General features: G+C 35.4%; 1 protein-coding gene across 1 annotated transcript in view; it reads right to left on the reverse strand.

Annotated features, from left to right (window-relative positions):
* The window catches only part of CELF2 (CUGBP Elav-like family member 2), a 558673-nt gene that overhangs the window by 426795 nt on the left and 110816 nt on the right, over positions 1 to 21062 (reverse strand). The window lies entirely within an intron of this gene.

The following is a 21062-nucleotide window of genomic DNA, read 5'->3' on the forward strand; positions in this document are numbered from 1 at the left end:
TCTGCATTACTAAACTAATACAAGAGGGACCTAATTTCACCACTAACCCTGTCTAATGAAGATTGAAATTTAATAAACATGTAAGAAAGCTGCATCACCATGAACTAAGAGACTTCAAAATATGACATTTAGTTCATTATTTATTAACCTATCCCCCAGGAACATGATAGAGGGAATGCAGACTATCCATATTAGAAGCTGTTTCATCTTTAAGAGATAATAGAGACCATATTTCCTTTGCACAAGATTTATATTCTAAAGAGGAAATGAGATCTAAGATGCAAAATTTATATCACTCATGATTTTTTTTTCCCCATAGAAGGTAGAAAGAACATTCTCCTACAGACTGAGTGTGCTTTAAGAGTACATGTTAACATCATGTGTTTTAACAGTACTTGTTTATAAAAATCAGAATTCCCCATCCCCATATTTCTGAGCATATGGTTACTCTTATTTCTCTTCAATGTCTTTAATTTTTATTTCCTGACTTTAAAGAAATGCAAGACCCACACCAATGAGAATCACAGATTATGGACCACAGCCATAAACTGGAGTAATTTCTACTAATTCTGGGATGACTCCCAGTTTAAGCAGTGTGACTGAGATCAGAATCTGGTACACCGAATTAATTTCCATAACTGTATCTCTCTTTTCCATATTACTGTCTCTGTTCTACAAAATGAGCCCAACTGGTAACATTTATGTCTGCTGGAAGTATCTCTGAAATCTGCAGAGTTTCGGTGAAAAGGAGAAAAGTAGATGTTGACATACATTAAAGTGCAGATTGCATCCTAGACTTTTCAAGTTTTTGGAAATGATTCTGTGGCACTGGTTAAGTAGACCTAGAATCTCAATGGAAACAAATTTTGCCTCATTAAAATATGGCTTATAAAAGATGAACTGGAGTCATTACAAATAAGCTGATATATACAGATGTACTAGACTTCCTTGTTCTTACAGGACATTATCTATGATATAAAAACTCATCCCAATAGACTGTTTTATAATATTATGGTCCATAAAAATACTTCACTTACTTTTTCTCATTGACAATGAAAATGAGACAGCAAATTAAAGGTGCAATTGTAACAAAAAGTTACAATGGCAGGACATGGATTATTTTAATACCTTACCAACTGAGCCACTGTTACTTCACAATTCATGAACAAATTTTCTATTACTACAGAGTCATGCTTTTATTGACTAGTATAAAAACACCATTTGTATCTTTTTTTATCCTGCTGTGTTTCTATTTTATTGGAAGTGTCCTGTAACAGGTATAACATCAGCTCAGATTACCAAGAAATCTATAAAATAGCTTCCTGCTACTACCTTTGGTGGAGATTGAAAGAATACATTATGATCCCACTGAGTAAATGATAAAAGCTGTTATTCACAGGCAAACATGATTTATCCTCACCTGTTCAAAATTCTGAATGTACCCACTGTATTATTAAATTATGAAAACATTTCACTCACATTGATTAGGAACACAGATACATTATTAAAGGGAGGCTATTAAGAAGCATTTATTGCAAATTTAAGTTCTGAGGTTTGTGACTCATGGTAGGACGACATATATTTCATGCAAATAGAAGTGGACAGACACAGCTTCATAAATGTTCCATTCTGTCACCAAAAATACATGCAAAAATTTTCTACTATTGATTAAAAATCAAGAAATGGCACTGCCTAGTTTGACCTAGTATTTAACTCAGTGCTTCTTGTACATTAAATGCAGGTAAAATAGTAAAATAAAATTAAATTTAAAAGAATTATTATCTCTATTCCTTTGTGATGGAAGAGATCTTTTTTATCTATTTATTTATTTATTTTTATTTACTACAACATAAGATTATCAGATATCCATTTTAAAAGATATAGTTTTGGTATTTTCCTGTTCTATGCCAGGTTATATTAAGACTAGTTACCAGTTCTAGAACTAATTCCTCTGTTAGATTGCCAAGTATTCGTTCAATATCTAAGAAAACTATTAGAAAACACAAAAGATATGGAAACAGATGGGGTCTGTTCCTCTTACATATTGTTGCTCTTATGCATATGTATGCTCTTACATACATGTTGCTCATATATGATGGCTACAATTGTGAACAATAATTCATTTTAGACAAATTTTGTTATTAATAAAATCAACAGATAAAAGTGTGAGAGCTTTTGAAAATGTCACCATAGGTAAATTTTAGTCACAGCCAGACTTAGCATATTTTTCTGTTCCTCCAGACGCTCAGGACAAAAGATTTACTATTTACTATAATGCCATTGCGCAGAAAATCGGGCTAAGCATTTGGATTATATTTATATGATACTTCTTTCAAAGATACTCAGGCTTGAAGGGTTCATAGAAAGTATCTATATATGTGTATGTGTGTATGTGTGCACATGTTTATCTTTCAGATTAAAAAATGGAAGCATATGGAAAAATGGTTTCCCTGTATACTGAATAATTTATATCTTCCCTGTCTTCTCCTGGTTCCCTTCACACTAATGACTGGTTTAACACTGATGTACATCAATTTACAATGTAAGATGTGGCTTTGGATTGCTTTCAAGTCCAGATTGCTTTAAAAAGCAATAAGAATACATAGAAGCACAAGAGCTTTGCAACTAGAAGTGACAGGATTCATACCAGGGCCTGGACAAACTGTACATTATTCGGTGTGATTTCTCTCAGGTTTTATTGAACACATTCTTTTAATATTGCATTGGGTTTGAAGGATAAAATGTGAAAAGTATTTTTAGTATTTTCTTATACATGTAAACTGCTCAGAAGCTGGCAGTTGTATCCACCTTCACTCCTTGCTACCTACCTGGTTTGTAGCTTCAACATTTTTATGTACCTTCTTCTATACGCCAAAAATTAAAACTATTGCTGAGGACTTTGTATATAAAAATTTCTATTTCTAATGCCCAATGCTAAAGGTTTATGGACACACATGCTCTCTCTATCCTTTACCAAATTTGTCTGATGAACTCTGATGACTATTTGCCTCTCTCGTCTTTTTGATGCAAAAACTAAATCCACTTGATGAGTTCCCTGGAGGTTGGGTTTCAACTCTGTCTTCAAAAATGCAAGATAAAACCTTCTTTAGTTCAACTCATAAACGGCAGAAACATTACTCACCATTTAAAGGCTCATCTTTGTTATATAAAATCTTAACTGAGTTCATCTATTTCCACTGAGATGTATTACATTTACAATGATTTTATGGACTGTAGTAACTTAGCTAATTTATTGTGCCTTTGGTACAGTATGTAGAGAACACTAAAAGTCATACTTAATGCTTGGAGCTAACCTTAATCTCTGAAAATGGCTGGAAATATAATCTTGTTCATTTAAATGATTAGAAGATAAAATATATAGTTTATTGCTTTTAAGATTATTTCATTTGCCTGGTATATGACACAAAGGTCTGGCAAGGTGTCACTATTTCTACAATAAAATCATAAGAGATAAGTGTTATTTGCAGTATGGTACTGTTAATGCTACAGCAATCTTGCACAAGACTGCTGTGAAAGAGGCTTTATAACAAATGCAAGTCTCTTCATCTTTGTCAGAGTAACATTCTGACCTATTTAACCTATTATTTTTCTTTTATAAAGAGAAATGTCAGATTGCATACCTACTATGGAAAGAAAAAAACTATACAGGCCTAGACAAGTTGCTATATGTATGGGTTTAAAAAATGTTCAACTTATTAATCATTTCCTGTAACTAAAAACTCTCCCCTATTTCTGTCACTGCCATTGTGATTGTATGATCCACACTTCAGTTCATTGCACCCCCTTCCCACTCCCTGATAACCTAGGGCAGTAGTCATTAATGTCACTTGAGTTTTTGTGATGCTCTGCATAATGTGCTCAGGAGGACTGGTGGAATGCACAGGGAATCAGAATTGTTTCAGGGAAAGAAAGGTTAAGTAAGAGAGAATTCACGTAACTGTCTCCTCACAGTACTGAATGGGCAATTTGTACCCAAGGTCAATCCTAAGCAGGGTGATGAACAACAGTATTTCTTTGTTGTCATTCAGGTATCATTATATGATGGGAAAATTGCACTTTCTATGCTGGGGCAATGCAGAAGAAAATCAAGCTATCATTATCAGTCTCAAGCTTCTGTATTACATTTGGACTGTTATGAGAACAAGAATGCTTTTTCAGTGGGCTGAAATTTATTTACTTTATGTTCATTCTTTCCATCATTTTTTCCCTCATGTTAGAAAGATGCAGTGAATTCCGTGTAACAATATTTTATAGCTTAAAAAGCAGTTAAGTTCTCTCTATTCTGTAACATTATCTTGGTGAGGAAAATTATCATCTCAGCTCTACCTAAAAGACTGAGGCACTGGTGCAATATTCCACATTCCACAGGGATGACAATAAGAAGTTCACCCACTTCAAAAGGAGTTTTTGGAGCCAAATATTCAGCCAGTGCAAATCTGGCATGACACACTTCAGTGAAACATGGCAGTTTATACTGAAATAGTTTTACAAATACTATATCTAAGGATCTGAACAAAACAAAACAGAAAATGGTGACTAATCATGGACTAATGTACGTGAAGGAGACAGAAATTAAAAGAGATAAAGCATAAGTGGAACAAAGCAAAACAAAACCAAGTCTGGAAAAAAAAACTTAAGTACATCTTGCATATTGTTGTATTGAAGGAGCAAAAGTTTTCATAATTTTTATCATTTTCTCAAGTTAGCCGTGCTCTAGAGACATAGCTGAATCTTGACTATAACTTCAATTAGTTTAAAGCCTTTTCCCCTGCATTAGTGTATATATAAAGTCTGTAAACTTGACGAGTTCAAAAGATACAAAAACACATTATTTTCACTGCTGCTTTTGAAACAGACAATAGAGCAAAGATTTTTGGAAAACACTGAGTTTACTAAAACGCACACATCAACATAAATATAGAATAACATTGGTACAACAGAAGTTTAAGTGTAAGACAGTATGTTTCATGAAGTTTTCTTTTAAACTGATAACTAAAACATTTTTGGAAGCCAAAGTTCCTGGCTGTCCTGGTAGCTCCTGTTTACTCTGACTCTTAGTTGTAATCTAAGCTGCAACCCCAGGCTACAGTATTGCTTTGGGATATCTAAGAAAATTTGTCATGAAACTCTGCAGTGGTATACCTAGAAGTATGTAATCAGCAAAAGGAAGACTATTGGAAATGTGGGCCCCTCCTCTGAATGAGGAAGGGGACATTTAACCCACCAGAAAGCCATCTAGAATGATATGACTTGCTCGGTAGATGAGGGAAGAGCAGTGAATGTTTATTTCAACTTTAGTAAAATTCAGCTGGAGGATAGTCACTTGTGGAGCACCCTAGGGGTGTGCCTCAGTTCTGTGTAACAGATTAATTAATGACTTGGATGATGGGACAGAATGCATTCTCAACAAGTTTGCAAACGGTATAGAAATGAGAAGAATGACAGATACACCAGGTGGTTGTGCTGCCATTCAGAGGAACCTCAGTAAGCTGGAGGAAGGAGCCAACAAGAACCTCATGAAGGTAACACAAGGAAATGCAAAATCCTGCACAAGGGGAGGAACAACTCCATAAAACAGCACATGCTAAGCTACACTGGCTGGAAAACAGCTTGGACCTAGATGACACTAAACTGACTATGAACCAGTGATGCATCCTCATGGCAAACAAGGCCATCCTACATTAGGCAGAGCTTGTCCAGCAGGTCCAGGGAGGTGAATCTTCTCCTCTGCTTACAACTGTCTGTACACATCTGGAGTACTGTGTGCTGGGTTCCCCAGGCATACTAAAGCAAGTCTAGCAAAGGGCTGTGAAGATGACTAGGAGGTCAGTGTATGTCACACAAGGAGAGCCTGAGAGACCTGTTATTTAGGCTGGAAGAGAAGACTCAGGATGTGTGTCATCAGCGTGCATAAAACTTGATGGGGCTCTTCTTAGTGGTGTTCAATGACAAAACATGGACTCACACTGAAATACAGGACGTTCCATTTCAAGCCTTTCATTGTATGGGTGAACAAACACTGGAACAGGCTGTGTTCGAAAGCTGTAGAGTCTCCATCCTCAGAGGAAGTCAAAACCAGGCTGGACATATTCTTGGAGAAAGTAGTGTAATTGACTGTACTTCAAGCAAGGGGTTTGAACTCATTGAGATACAAAGGTACCTTCCAACTTCAACTACCCTATGATTCTGCAATACAAAATATTTTAGTGTGAGGAATTTAATTATTTAAATTTATATTAAATAAGATTTAACAGTATCTTTTATCTCCAGTTTATTTCCTTTTTGCTAATGTTTTGTTACCTAAAAATATTTTGTATTGCAGAAAGTCCAAAGTAAAATCTGTGTGACTAATTTAAAGTTCCCTAATCCCATATGGTGAAATATAGCAGTATTCCTTTTTAAAGGTATAGGAAACACACAGGCCAGTACCAAACAACTTCTTTGATAAACAACATTGATGAAACTTTTGAAGAATTTAATGAAGGCTAGGATGACAATATCAGCTTACTATTTTGTTTGCTTGGTTTTGTTTTGTTTACAAAATATAGAAAACAAAAGACCTCATGCAAGTTTAATTTGTTAGAGTATATTTTGCAGTGATAGGAAATTTAGTAGGTGTATAGTCAAACTAGTTGAAGTTAAATTAGGCATGCCTCTTGCTTCTTGGTTACAATTCTTTATCTGTATCTTCGTAAACTGATGCAAGCAATAATAATAAAAAAGTCAGCACAAGCTGAAGCCTGCAGCTTATAACCCATTATAAATTACTCTGAAGATTTTCTAAACTAATTGTTAAATTTAGACTTAGCAATTAGCACTGCACAACATTTACCAACAAAATTAACTGTATCACTTGCTATCAAGATGACATTTCAAGCTCAATTACATTTTCATATGTCCCAGTCTGGTAGCTCTGATGCATTCTAAGAAATGCAAAATAAAACCTAGAAATGGGCCAATTGCAAATCGTCATGACAAGATTCATGGTAAGATGTTTTGTTTTCTATTTCTGTTTTGGATAAAAATGCAACCATATTAGATGTAAAGGTAACCTTATATTAACAGTGTGAATTAGTGGTACAAATACAATGCAAATAGTTACCTTAGAAACTTTACAGTTTCCAGGAGTCCTTATTAGGAAGCACATTGGAGTTCTTATTAGCAAGCACATGAACATTGCCAGGAGATGCTACCTGGTGTTGCTTTTTAGTGTGACGGGGTATGTATCTGAGAACTTCAAAAGATATTTTTGACAAACAGCCAAACCTACAGAGAAACTCACAGCTGGATTTCATGTTGTGTTTACTTAGTAGAAGCAACCCCTAGGAAGTTTTTCCTCTGCAACTGTATAGAGACTAAAATTCAAAGCTTCTAACTCCTGATAACCCAATCAGAATTGCTGAGTTGAATGAAATTCATTTGCTTTCAAGACATAAGTAGGGAAAGATCTTAAAGTGTCAATATAGTGAGTCAGTCATACTTTGATGGAATTGTATCTAGTTTCACAGTGGGAAAGAGCTTGCTACAGTTGCTATTGAGGTATGGACCTCACTACTCCTCATACAATGCTCTTACCTGTACCCCTTTAAGCCCATTAAGCCCACTGACTTTTGGAACAAAGTAGACCGTACAGGGCAACATTTGATGTTGTTCTGGAAAAAGAATAGAACTATATTTAGATCAAGAATGACTATACAATTCAGTTTTTCCTTTGGTGAGAAATGGAGGCATTTGGGATTATTATAATTTGCTCTAACCTCTTTTGTGATACAAGACAATGGATAATAATGTTTCTCCTACTACTGTTTCCTCTTCATCATCCAGCATCCTTCTCTTTCTCTTGGTTGTATCACAGTATCAACTATAGTTTCAATGCCTGTGGCTCTAAACCTGACACTATTTAATACCTCCTCTTTTCCCTACTCTGGCTTCCTATTGAGAGAGAAATCTGTGCCTTGAAACGTTTGACATTCTCTTCGAAATCCTTTGCTGACTTTAAAAAACTATTCTCTCATAATGAAAAGAAGCTGTACGACCTTATGGATAACATTTTTGCCCTTTCTCCTCATCTATTTGCTGTTCTACCTATGAGCTAGGGCTTTTCCAGGGTGTGAACCCTGGGAGCGCATTTTCAGCAACAGGGATGGGATGCAGGTTCCTAACATTCAATCACTTAAAATGTCAGCCAGGTACCCAAATGCCATGTGTGCACTCCAAAGCATTAAAGACATATTCTTGTTCTGAGCACCAAAAATGCTGATGGCACTTCATGTATGATGTGTTATTTTCATATTAAAGGTTTATTCAGGAGAAATGTTTTGTACAGTGTTTTAAAATGTTAGTTCCTTTATTTATTTATTTATCTACCTCTGTGTTTATTTATTTATTTTTTGTTTTGCTACTGTGCAACACAAGCTTTCTGTCCTGTATTAAGGTGATAAATGAAAGATTCAAGCAATACAGTACACAATTCATTTACTAATATTCTGGGATGTCTTCTGAAATATTACTGGATTACATCTGGTTCTGTTCATTCCTTTTTTTAATTTGACCAGATGAAGAAGCTTGGCATGTTGATCTTAAGATAAAGATATGGAAAGTTTATCTGACCTAACTTCAGACATTGACAGTGTCAGTATCTAAAACCCTAACTAATTTCCTTAGGTTGACTTTGTGGCAATAGGGAAAAATAGGTATCATTAGGATACAATTCGAATATATAATTCATGGTGGAACATTACAGAAGATGAATAATGCCTTGTAAACAATTATTCTCCTGAAGAGAATAGAGGATGGTAGTTTCAAGAGGCCTACAATTAGTCTCACGAATCCCTCCAAGATTTTTTTGAAACAACCACCATGCCTAAGAGGGATTTGAGTTTAGAGAGTGAAAAAGAAGGTGTTGGGGCTGGACAGCACACACAAGTCATTAGGGAGTAATGAGCCATCTGAAGTCTACTATAAAGTGTCTTCCTGAAACCTGACTAGTTACATAAATTAGGAAGTTAATCTCTTTGAATCATTGCAGAGTTTAAGAAGAGAAAAAGGCTGTTTCAGGAGCTGATTTGGGACCAGGACTTCAGTATAAAACCTAAGTAAACAGTATCTCAGTCTGTAAAACCTATAAAACCTAAATAAACAGTATCTCAGTCTGTAAGCCCTTTTCTGTTAGACAGTATGAAGAATATTTTCGCATAAGTAGAGAATTGTTTCCAAAGGTGTCTGGAACAGGCATAAATTAGATATCTAATCCTCTGGTCTGAATCCCATTCCTAAAGCACATGTTGCAAACACCCCACTGCTTTTGTCAAGAGTAGAGGTTGTTATTACTAAGGCTTTTCCATTTAGGAGTCAAATACACATTCAAGGTCTAATTTTAATCAACCCCTTGGAACAGAGGTTATTTTATGACAAAGTGATAAAATCACCTCACAGCATTAGTTACCTGTACTTTACAGGCTATTTATCCTACTAGATATTATTATTGGTTCTGTATCATATGCATCTTTTAGTGATACAAACTGGAACTTTGTTGGGGTCTTTCATACAAAGCAGAAGAATGAAGCTCTACTACAAGGAAGAAGTGATGGAGACAACTGATGGAGTGACAGCATTCTGCTATACACATAGGTGATATCCAGCAAGGACTGTTGTAAAGCTATTCGTTCTTTTACATAATACACACCAGGAACTCAGCCTAGCATTGCAACAAGGCAGTGCATTATGTATGAATATAGTGAATTTGTAAGAAGACTTTTAAGACATCAAAACCACAAGTAGTAAAGAATCTAACACATCTGTAGGTGAGTTGTGATGGTTAATTACACTTTGAGTATCTCATATTTACCTCTGAATTCGTAACCCTTCATCTTCCATTGCCTAGATTTTGTTATGCCTTCTTCTGCTAAACTAAAGAGTCAATGATTATGAGAAAGTCTTCTTTGTGCAAGTATTAGACTCTGATCAAGTCAGTTCTTAACTTCTCCTTAATGAGTTAAATACCTTGAGATTCTCCCACTTTAATTAATGTACAAGCTCATTCTATGTACTAAGCACCTGTTACATTGACTCAAATTTCCAAAACAAAAACAACAGTCCACCTTATTTATTTTATTTTATTTTTTTTCTGAATAGCAGAAATAGAAAATATATGTCATACAACAGAAATCACAATATTGGCAAGAAATGACATGGAAAAGTTTACTAAGTACTCAATCTAAGAAAAAGAAACTCAAAGTTACAGGCAGACAACACAGAAAAAACAAAATGTTTTTCTCTTTATGTATGTTTTTTTCCAAGTTAGGACACAATTCTAGGCAAAGGATATGCCTAAGGATTGCATATTTATCAGAAGCAAGAGATACTGGTGTGCAAAAAAGAAGATCACAATAGTAAGAGAAAAGTTAATGTATTGTTCCCAGTTTTACATGTAACATAAAGATAAATAAATAAATAAATAAATAAATTAAAAAAAAAGAAAAAAGAAACAAAGAAACAAAACCAACTGAGAATAGAACCATGATTCAGCAAAACAAAAGATTGGCATACCTTCAATATCTTTTGATGGATAGATAGATGAAGCTTAGGTCCAGAAACCTAAAATTAGTGCCCTACCAGTCATGAAATAATACATATCGCAGTGCTATGTAGGCAAGAATGGATAAACAGATGGAATATGTAGCTCCTGTTGTCCTGGTACTATTAGTCATATTTTTCAGAGCTTTAGTTTACAGGGCAAAAATGTTTTTTCATAAAGTCCTGAAATCAGTCCAGATAGTTAATTTATAACCAGTCAAACCTTGATATAGCGTAAAGATTTGAGTTACATGTTTTAATTTGAGTTTTATGAGTGTTTCTTTTCAGTTTTTCTCCATTGTCGCTAGAATGACTCAGGAAAAAGACTGCCTATGTTACTAAGAGATACTGAAAATCAGAGACAAACTGTGTCTGAAGAACACATCAGTGCTGGGTGAGAACATCAGCTCACATCTCAGCAGGGTGATGGATGTCATGTGAAGGTTTTCCAATGGATGCATCCAGAACCCACAGAAATCAGCAGGAGTCTTTGGTAAGTGTTGGTTTGGGATTTTGGCTACTGGAAATGGCCACACAAAAGCAAGGGGAAAAAATAAAACATCTGGATTCATTTAATCTCTTACAAACCAGAATTTACAGCATAGTGATTTAGCATGCAGCAAATGTCTCAAAATCCATTACAATCCTGAGCCAGTAAAATTTTGGCATTCACAAACAACATAACACTCCTTAATAAAGTTTTCCATTGGGTTAGTGTATGTTTGGATCAATAGCAAAACACATTTTAACCTGGATAACATGTTGGCATTATGGTAATAACAAGCCTCTACGAGCATCTGGGTAGTGATTTGGCTAGTAGAAAGGCAAGGTTGGTAGTGAGCAACCTCAAATGGCTGACCTCGTTTCGACATCTACATTGGAAGTCACCAGCAAATTTGATTGTAAGTGCCAGACCTTCCAGCAAGCTGTTCTAAGGTTGTTTGTCTGGAGTGCAAAATGAATAACTTTAGTATGGCTAATTCCTACAGTTGCACATAACATCTAGCAGCTAACATGATTTGTAGGAAATTTAAAACTGTACTCTGTTGGTCACACAAACCGGGCTTCCTCTATTATGTCAAGCGGAGTAACTTGTCTAGGGAGAAAATGTGGGACTAAGTTTGCAAGAAAACTGCTGCTGGTTAGAAGATAGACTGAAATGGTTCATTCTGTTTCAGTATTTGTGATAAGCCTTTTTTAACATTAAACACTGATCACTAAAGATTGTAATTTTTGGATTTAATTTTCAATTGCAATATTTAAAAAAAAATCAACAATATTTTAAAAATTGTTCATCTTTGTTTCCTTCCCTGAGACTCTTTGGGTCCTGGGTGGGAAGAACATTAACACATAACACGACACCTGAAGCTTCTGTTAGAAAATAACAGGAATCTAGATAATGCAGCTATGAGCTCTTTCTAGACATCTTGTGACTAGAGAGAAAAAAATAGAGATGTGATTTTCCATCTACAGAAAAAAAAAATAAATGTGTATTTACAGAAGATTTGAAAAAGAATGGAAAAATCAGAGGCAGAATAAACTGGCTTAAAAAAAAAGATCAGCATTCACCTTACTGCATTGTATTTAGCAGTTCAAGATATATTGTGTTTGGTTAAAAAGTTTATGAGGTTGTGCCTCTGTTTTGAGTTGTGGTAGAATAAACTGCTTTCAGTGGCTAGTGTAAAAGGGTGGTGTTAATTCTGTATTATATAAGAACACTTATTATATAAGAACACTTGAGACACAAAGGCTTAATTAAGTTACTTTAATTACTTGCATAGCACCATGTGATCTTCAATAGGACCCTGCATTTGGTGGCCGCTCTAAAAGCCATGGGACTCCCCTGTGTCCTGCAGCATCTATACTGATCCCATGAGGATGCTTTGGTTAACTTATGGCTTCTCAGGTAGCACTAGTCATGAACATAAGGGCAAATGAATCAGCCTCCAAAGGTCATACTGAGCTCCTTAAAAGTTGAAAATACAGAAGTAATTGGTGCATTAGGTGTGTAGGTTCCCACTGCCACCAAGGAAGAGTCAATCAGTAGAATTAGTGACTCTTACCCAGGTGCAACAGCTTTTAGTTACTAGTAACTGGATGCAAATTATATAATTAAAAATGAAATCTTAATCTCACATTGAATCATAATCAAAACCTTGCCACAAAACGGATTACATTGTTTATTTTTTTTCACTGTACACAGATAGGAACAATAAAAATAATAAAAATTATATTGCACATTGTTAATCTGGGGTACAGTAGATGTGTCTACAATGTGAAATTGATTTGTGGTCTGTAGCAAACCACTGGTGGAAGCAGTTGTTGTCAAACACGTTTTGCCTTTGCATGGAAGTAAGTTCAGCGTTTCTGTTCAAAACACTATCTGAACAGTTATGTTTTCACTGTGATTGTTATGCTAACCCCAAGGCACTCACATGTTAGGCCTTGCTTTGTCACTATTTTGATAATGGTTTTCATGTTTGGGTCTGTTGTACATCTTTGTTTTATGCCTGCAATATGTCCATGACCCTGAGTTTGCAAAGACCTACAGTAAAAAAAAAAAAAAAAAAAAAAAAAAAAAAAAAAAAAATTATTAGTAAAAGTAGGCAGAGTACAAGTTAATACCAAGAGATATTTTGTTTTAAATTTTTGTTGCATTGGTGTCCAAAGTCTGGGCTTATGAGAAGAATAAAATTCCTATTTAATAAGTTACATTATCAACAAAAATAAGTGTATCAATAAAACAACCCATTCATAGATCATAGCTGAACTATGATGATACAGAGTTCAGAAAATCTAGTCTGCTTAAAAATCTGTCCATGCTGCTGTGTGCTTGCAAGTATATCAAGCAGGAAATGATGGAAAGCTCCACTGATCTCAAATAACTCTATTGTTTTTCCTTTTCTAATCAAATATGCTCATAGTGAGGAACCAGAAAGGCATCATTCAACAGACAGCATTGTTGTGAAGGCATGAAATATGGCCCTTTGCTACCAATGTAACATTAAGGATTAAAAATGTTTATTACCTGTTATTCTTCTGTTAATTGTTTTGTGCAGAGAAAAATAGAAGTTGCTTCCATAAAGTACAAAAAAAACACAATGTGAATTCATAGTTGAGAGCAAAGGGTTGGGGCTATGAAAATTATGTAAATGATGCATTCCAGTGACAGAACTTTCAAACCCTTAGGGTCTTCAAACCACATTAATTCAAGAAATTAGATACAAAATTTAACTTTTTCATGGTAATAATGATTTCATAAGGAAAAACTCGTTAGTAAAGGTTACAAATACGAAATTCTATTGAACATTTAAATTCAGGAATCTTAGTATGCGCCCCTGGGATATATTTACACAGCCAATGACTCTCTGAAGTTATTAAGTAATTTATTTGAGAAAGTCTCCATTCATGAGTTTACATAAGAACAATATCAGGTTTACAAAGGCTTGTGTTGTCAGTTTAGCAAATACCTAATTCACAATGACTTTTGCTTAAGATTTTCATTAGGTTGTTCAATATTGTTTGATCATTTAATGTCAGCTTCATAGGATCATAATTTCCCCTATATGAAAAGAGGAAATTAAAATGAGAAATAAATTAAAGAGTGAACTAAACTTAAATTTAAATTGGCTTCACCATAAAAGAGAGGAAAGCAGTGTTACTGCTTGCGATTACACTTTGCCTGGGTACAAACTATCTACATATAGTAACCTGAGGTTTTGCTACAATATATTCTTGTGCCAGCAATGCCAAAAATAATCTGAAATGTTGCATATGGTTCACTCATTTGGGGAGGATCTGTGATGTGACCGTATCAATCTATGGCAGCATAAGTTAGAGATGCCATCAATTAGATAGGCATAGAAATGAAAACACATCAGATATCTTTTGATTTGTATGCCAATTTGTGCTGTAGTCTACGGCCTCCAGCTATTGTTGCAGGCAATGTGCAAATATAACTAAAGATGACAATTCCCGCATCAAGGACCAGAGTAGATATGACAGAGAGGCGAAGCACAAGATCCCTTAATGCTGAAAATAAAGCTGGTCAAAACTGTCAACAGAATATTTGTCTTCTTGTGGAAAATGCTGATTCATCAATACAGAACTATTTTCCAGGAAATGCATTGATTTTGTTCAACTTGCTAATGAAATACAGATGAGCCTTGAAATCTTCACTGTCGCACTGCCATTCCTCAGAGACCTCCCTTGTCCCTGAGCACCATCACAGGCCTATGCTGGTGGATATTTGATTCAATGAGTGATTGAAATAACAGCTGGTTCCTGCTACAACCTCCCTCTGGCACTCTTTCTCCTTCTCAGGATGGTATTTACTCTCCCATCACTGTGTGTCATGCACTCAGATGTCTTCCACCCTTTTCTCTCCTACTCATTCAGGCTAAAACCACAAAACATCACTCTCTCTTTCCATGAGAATATTCAATCTGTGTAAGCACTCTGCTCCAAATCTAGCCTCTCAATATTCCTATATACTTTGTTTCTGTTGCTTTCAGACAGCTGAAACTTAAAAAACCTATGCATTAAATCTTTTTCTCTATGGTAGCATGGCCTACCCTGGCCTACCCATAACCTTATGCCAAAAGCAGCATTCAGATCAAAGGCAATATTACTGCAACTACTAAATTGTATCACATATGACTCCAGTACTAGCTGCTTTAAGAATCTGATTCTTAGAAATGAGAGGGCAAAAATCTTTTTTTTGAGACAAAAACTCCTGTGAGAAATGGAAATATGACTTACAAATAAAACATGCAGAATTATGCAATAACTATCTTGACTGAAACCTATCTTACTCCAAGCCTAGGTTACTATTCAGTCTTTCACTTTTGTTCTTTATTGAATATATATATATACTCATATATATACCTATATATAATATATATAATAAATATATATTATAAATATATATTATATATGAATATAATATACTATTCGCATATGTATATAAAATAAGAGCAAACAGGAAAAGACAGACAAGATGAGATTCAGACAATCATATTTACTACATATGCAGCTCTCAAAGGCAGCTGCATTTGTACTGTGGTTCTCTGATGTTTTAAGGGCATCTGAAATGCAGAAGGACTCTAATATATATATAAGGTCCACTAGTAAGTAAGGAGGCCAGAAAAGTAATAATTTTGGAGACATTTTTCTTGTAAGTAAGGAGCTCTCGAGAGCTCACAGGGAGGTCCTTACTGGAAAACTGCGAGTAGAGGTGATGAGAAATAGCACAAAATTAGGTAACATTTCATAAGCAAAGAATGCTAGTGCTGTTCAGCACTACCCCAAAATCTTGACATTACACATATTACAAGCTCTATCTCATGATATGTGTTGAAGTAATATAAGATTCATATTCCAGGTTAGGCTTTACCTCCCAGCAACACCCTGTATATATTGTACTCCTCTAGCAACTTTAATTCAGAAGCCATGGCAAAAGGGAAACTGATGTACTAGAGGAGGAAACTAGAAAAATGAGAATGGCCATAATTAGCATTAGTATAAAATCATAGAATCATAGAATGCTTTGGATATGAAAGGACCTTACAGATCATCTAGTTCCAATCCCCCTGCCATGGGCAGGGACACCTCCCACTAGGCTAAGTTGCTCAAAGCCCCATCCAACCTGACCTTAACTTTAACTTTAGTAACAGCAACCTGGAAACAGTGGATTTGATGACTGGAAGATACAAAAAGGCACAAGATGGAGATTTCAGATGTTGAAACTATTCTGAAGTTTGACTGGATCAGTACTAAGGTGCAATTTGCCTTAGAAAGCAAGAGAAAGCAGTTAGAGATGATTTCCAGGTACAGACATGAGAGATAACAGGGATTTGGCAGTATAATCTTTGAAGGGAGGTGAATAAGAGGAAGTGTCTAGAAGTCAATAACAAAGTTTTAGTATATGTAGTGCTTAGAAGTAAGTTACCAGTTACCAAGAAAAAACATCCACATGATTGGATGCTAAAAATAAAGACAGCATTTTTGTAATAAGAACAATCCACACATTTAAGGAAATTATTTTTATTCCTTCAGAAATAGCACTAAAGTTTTTCCATATTGAAACATTGGGTAAAGCCGAAGTTTACAGCACAAATAGATGTAGAATGGCTGGGTTCATACAAATTTTGAGAGCATGGGAGAAGTATGTTCCTAGCCAGCATCAAGAGGAGTGTGGACAGCAGGTTGAGAGAGGTGATCCTCCCCCTCTACTCAGCACTAGTGAGACAACACCTAGAATATTGTGGTCAGTTCTGGGCTCCCCAGTACAAGAGGGACATAGAAGTTCTAGAGAGGGTCCAGCATAGAGTCAAAAAGATGATTAAGAGATGGGAGCATCTGTTCTATGAGGAACGACTAAGCGAGTTGGGCCTGTTTAACCTAAAGAAGAGGAGATTGAGAGGCAATCTTACCAACCTCTATAAATATGTCAATAAATACTTTATTTATAAATAAATGTAAAGTGGATGGGGCCAAACTATTCTCAGTGGTGGCCAGTGACAGGACAAGGGGTAATTGGTATAAATTGAACCACAGGATGTTTCTTTGCCATATGGGGAAGAACATTTATGGTTTGGGTGACAGAGCACTGGAACAGACTGTCCAGAGAGGTTGTGGAGTCTCCCTCTTTGGAGATATTTAAAACCCAACTGGATGTGATCCTGTGTAATATGGTCTAGGTGACCCTGCTTGAGCAGGGAGGTTGGACTAGATGATCTCTGAAGGTCCCTTTCAACCTCAACCATTCTGTGATTCTGTGATTCTGTGATATTCCATATACTGTAATACCATGTGGGCCCTCTACATGGATCGCAGTCCGGTGAGGTCCCTGTTTTGTGTACAAAGCAAATGTATTTACGATATTTATTAGGGATAAGGACCCATCATTCCCTTCCCCTCCCTTCTTCAAGTCTAATGGTTGGCTGGTGGTATTTTCTATGTTTCTATTAATGTCTTTAAAATCAGCAATCCTTTAAAGTTGTTTTTCTGATGACTCTTAAATTAGGATTGGATAATATTCTAGTGGGGGAACAGGCTTACTCATATTTATAAACGATTATACCATCATGCTATTGCAATTGAGTTGCAGAGAGATGCTCCTCAGACTCAGGATGATGCGATTAATTTAAAAAGAGGGCACTGAGATGGCATTGTCTCTCTCCAAAACAACTCTCCTCATTGTAAAGAGGTCACTCATTGTAAAGAAGGACGTGACTACCAAAAAATAAGATGGCTACATGGACAAAATGAAATTATTTCCATTTTACCTGGTTCCATGGAAGAGAAAAAGAACCTGAAATGGTGCCAAGAGGACATAATCCTCCCTGTAGAAATGCTAAAGTTTTTTATAGTGTTGTTTTCCCATGTGATGCTGAGACATTCACAGATCACAAGACAAAGTGGAAGAGTCACAGTTCCTGCACGATTCCAACAAAGACACACAAAGAGGATGCTGAAGTAAATTACAGTAAACATTGGATTGGGACCATAGATACCACCGAGGACTGTATCCTTAAACATCCATTCTGCTTAGGTCATCTCCTGAAAGCCTGTGTTCACTCCTTTCTGCCATTTGTTCACAAAACATATGATAAAGTTCACCACTTAGGTCCTTACCTTTCCAGAGAAAAGGAAGCCTTTTCTACATAGTTCATAGCCATGAGTTTAAACAAAATACGTCTCGGCTCCCAGTCAACAGGAATCAAATGCATCTTGACAATACAGTTCCTACACTACTGTGTATCATCTTCTTGCTTTGGTGACTTTCCAGTATATTGGCAGCTGATGAAGAAATAGTGTTATTTCACAGCAGTAAATTTTGCTGTATGATACCAAATGAAATTATACAATACACTGAAAAAGAATTATGTCAAACTGGTTTCTTAATAGTTGCATATAATATTTTTCTATTTTTTGAAAGCAGTCTAGAAAATTGCCCAGGAAGTATTGCTAAGGAAAGATAAAAAAAAAAAAAAAAAAAAAAAAGGCATTTCTATTTCTTGAAGGTAAGACAAATAGGACTTACATACAATTTCTCTAGCTTCAGATAAAACAAAAAATAACATCAGACAGACTGTACAGGGATATAAGTTTTCCTTCCTAACTACATTGCCAATTGCATCACTTCGGAATAAAAAGACATCATTTTGATTATATCGCACACCTTTTAAATTTCTGAAAACCGATAATTTTGACCCTGGACTTATGGAGTTAACCAAAATTTGACTTTAAAAGATTGTTTTCTCTGGGGGAAAGTCATTAATATGGGCCAGGGATACTTTTACTACAAACTTTCTTTTTTAGAAATATGTACACAGATACTCATTTCAAGAACATAAAAGGATAAGAGTAATAAGCACTTTTCCCCTCAAATGTCTGCTACTTCAGAAAGTTTTTATTAAAGAACAACATTGTTTATACATCTTAAAAACAGAACTTCACTATTTCCAGCAAAGAAACAATATACAGAAAATTATCCTAGAGTCCAATATACAGAAAAATATCCCAGATCACTTGATTTAGCTCTGATACAATTTTTCCAACATACCCCCAGAAAGTGCTGCTTTGGTGTTAAGACTTGAACAAAATCAAGCCTAGAAAATTGAGGCTTGGTAACCTGTACATAATTCAGTGCAAAATTCAGAAACCCAGTGAAAAAAAAAATCATGCTAGGAAATCATGCTTATACATAGAATGAAATTACCAAACACTTTCCTGCAATATTTGTCCTGAATGTTTTTAGACTGGTTTCCCATACTGGATATTTATATATGTATACGAAAATTTCCTTGGCTTATAGATTCTGAACTGGTGTTTTATTCTCTCCTAATCTCAGTTACATATGTAGAAATCTGACCTTATCAAGTTATGAAGAGAAAAAAAAGAACCAGAAGTCAGAATTACCTTGATTTTTAAAACATTCTATAGAGTCATTCTGTCTTTACTAATTTCTAGCAATATAGCTAGGTGTGGATTTCCCAGAGCAGTGGAACTAAAATTATGCACAGCTGCACACTTGGCATATAGGCTATGAAGATATAATTGGTAAAGCAAACAAACATAAAAATATAGGAAAAATATGCAGGATTTGATAGTTTGATACTCAAAAACATATCTAATACATATTCAGGGTACAATTCCTAAGCAATAGAAGTGGCAAAACTTCCTTGGAGTTTATTTTGTTCTGTGCTGCTGTTAATAACTGAATAATAATTTATAACTGAATAAAGAGTTAATAACTGAAGCCATAATCCTCAAATCAGGTGCTTTGACACAGATTCCTGTGCCTATGCATGTTGAAATCACAGGGCTGCAGACAAATTTCTGCACCCCTGTTTGACTGCAGTTGAGATTGGCATGTTATACTGTTATCTAATGCGACTCTCAAAAGAAGCATATGCTCAAACATGTACATAAATACATGTAGTCTGAGATAAAATATTGATGCTGACCTCCATCCATGGAGGATTTTATATACAGGGAACAAAAATACATGTGGAAAGGAATGGACTTAATCCATCCCAAAGATATCTGGACATGGTCTTGGGCAATCTACCCTATGTGGCCCTGCTGGAGCAAGGGCCTTGGACCAGGTGACCTCCAGAGGTCCCTTCCCACCTCAACCAGTCTGTGATTCTGTAATGATGAACATGGTATTGTTTTTCAGACTTTTGTGCAACATAGGAGTCTACACTTCGTTTTATTTTCTTTCAGACTATGGAAGTGAGAGTTTTTCTTATATTAAGTGTTTGATGGAAGCAGTTGTGGAGCTTCTCAGTGCAACCACAGTGGCTTCTGGGGTTCCCTCTTCAGTGTTATCACTTATTGGGAGTCTAGGGTAATAATATTGCCACATTTGGGACTCATATGAAAGTGACTGAATTTGGGCCACAAAGTGTTATCAGTTCCCTATCAAACTCTTAGAATGGGTGCTGGGATTTGCAGGCAAAGTAGGAGAAAACAAAAAACAATGGCATACATTTACAGAAATGTCATATTTTTAGCAAGGTGCCATTATGCTATCTAAGGAAATTAACTGTGATTTATAGCAACAAATAAATAAGACAAAGCTTGTTCAATATATCTCAGCATTAAGTATCTCCTGCATTAATCGTCTCCAAAGTCTGTTCCATTTGTTATCTAACAAGGTATGCTCCATTTTTATTTTTATCCAGTTCATTGCTTGATTCCATCTGTCCCTTCAAAATTAGCTTGTCTAATCAGAAACCACATTTGCTGGTAGTTCATTTCACATGAAAAGGAGGTATTCTTGTTTACTGAGAAAGTAATTGGATTATAATTTTGAAAAGAAAGAAATATGAACTGTAATAAATTATTTCTTTAAAAATACATGTGAGCATGAAAACCAACAAACCCAAAACAAATTAAAAACCCTAATGAATGAAAAGATTATAAATAGAATATGCAACTGGAAAGCATCATTT

This window comes from Anas acuta, chromosome 1, assembly GCF_963932015.1.
Source record: "Anas acuta chromosome 1, bAnaAcu1.1, whole genome shotgun sequence".
Classification (NCBI taxonomy): Eukaryota; Metazoa; Chordata; class Aves; order Anseriformes; family Anatidae; genus Anas; species Anas acuta.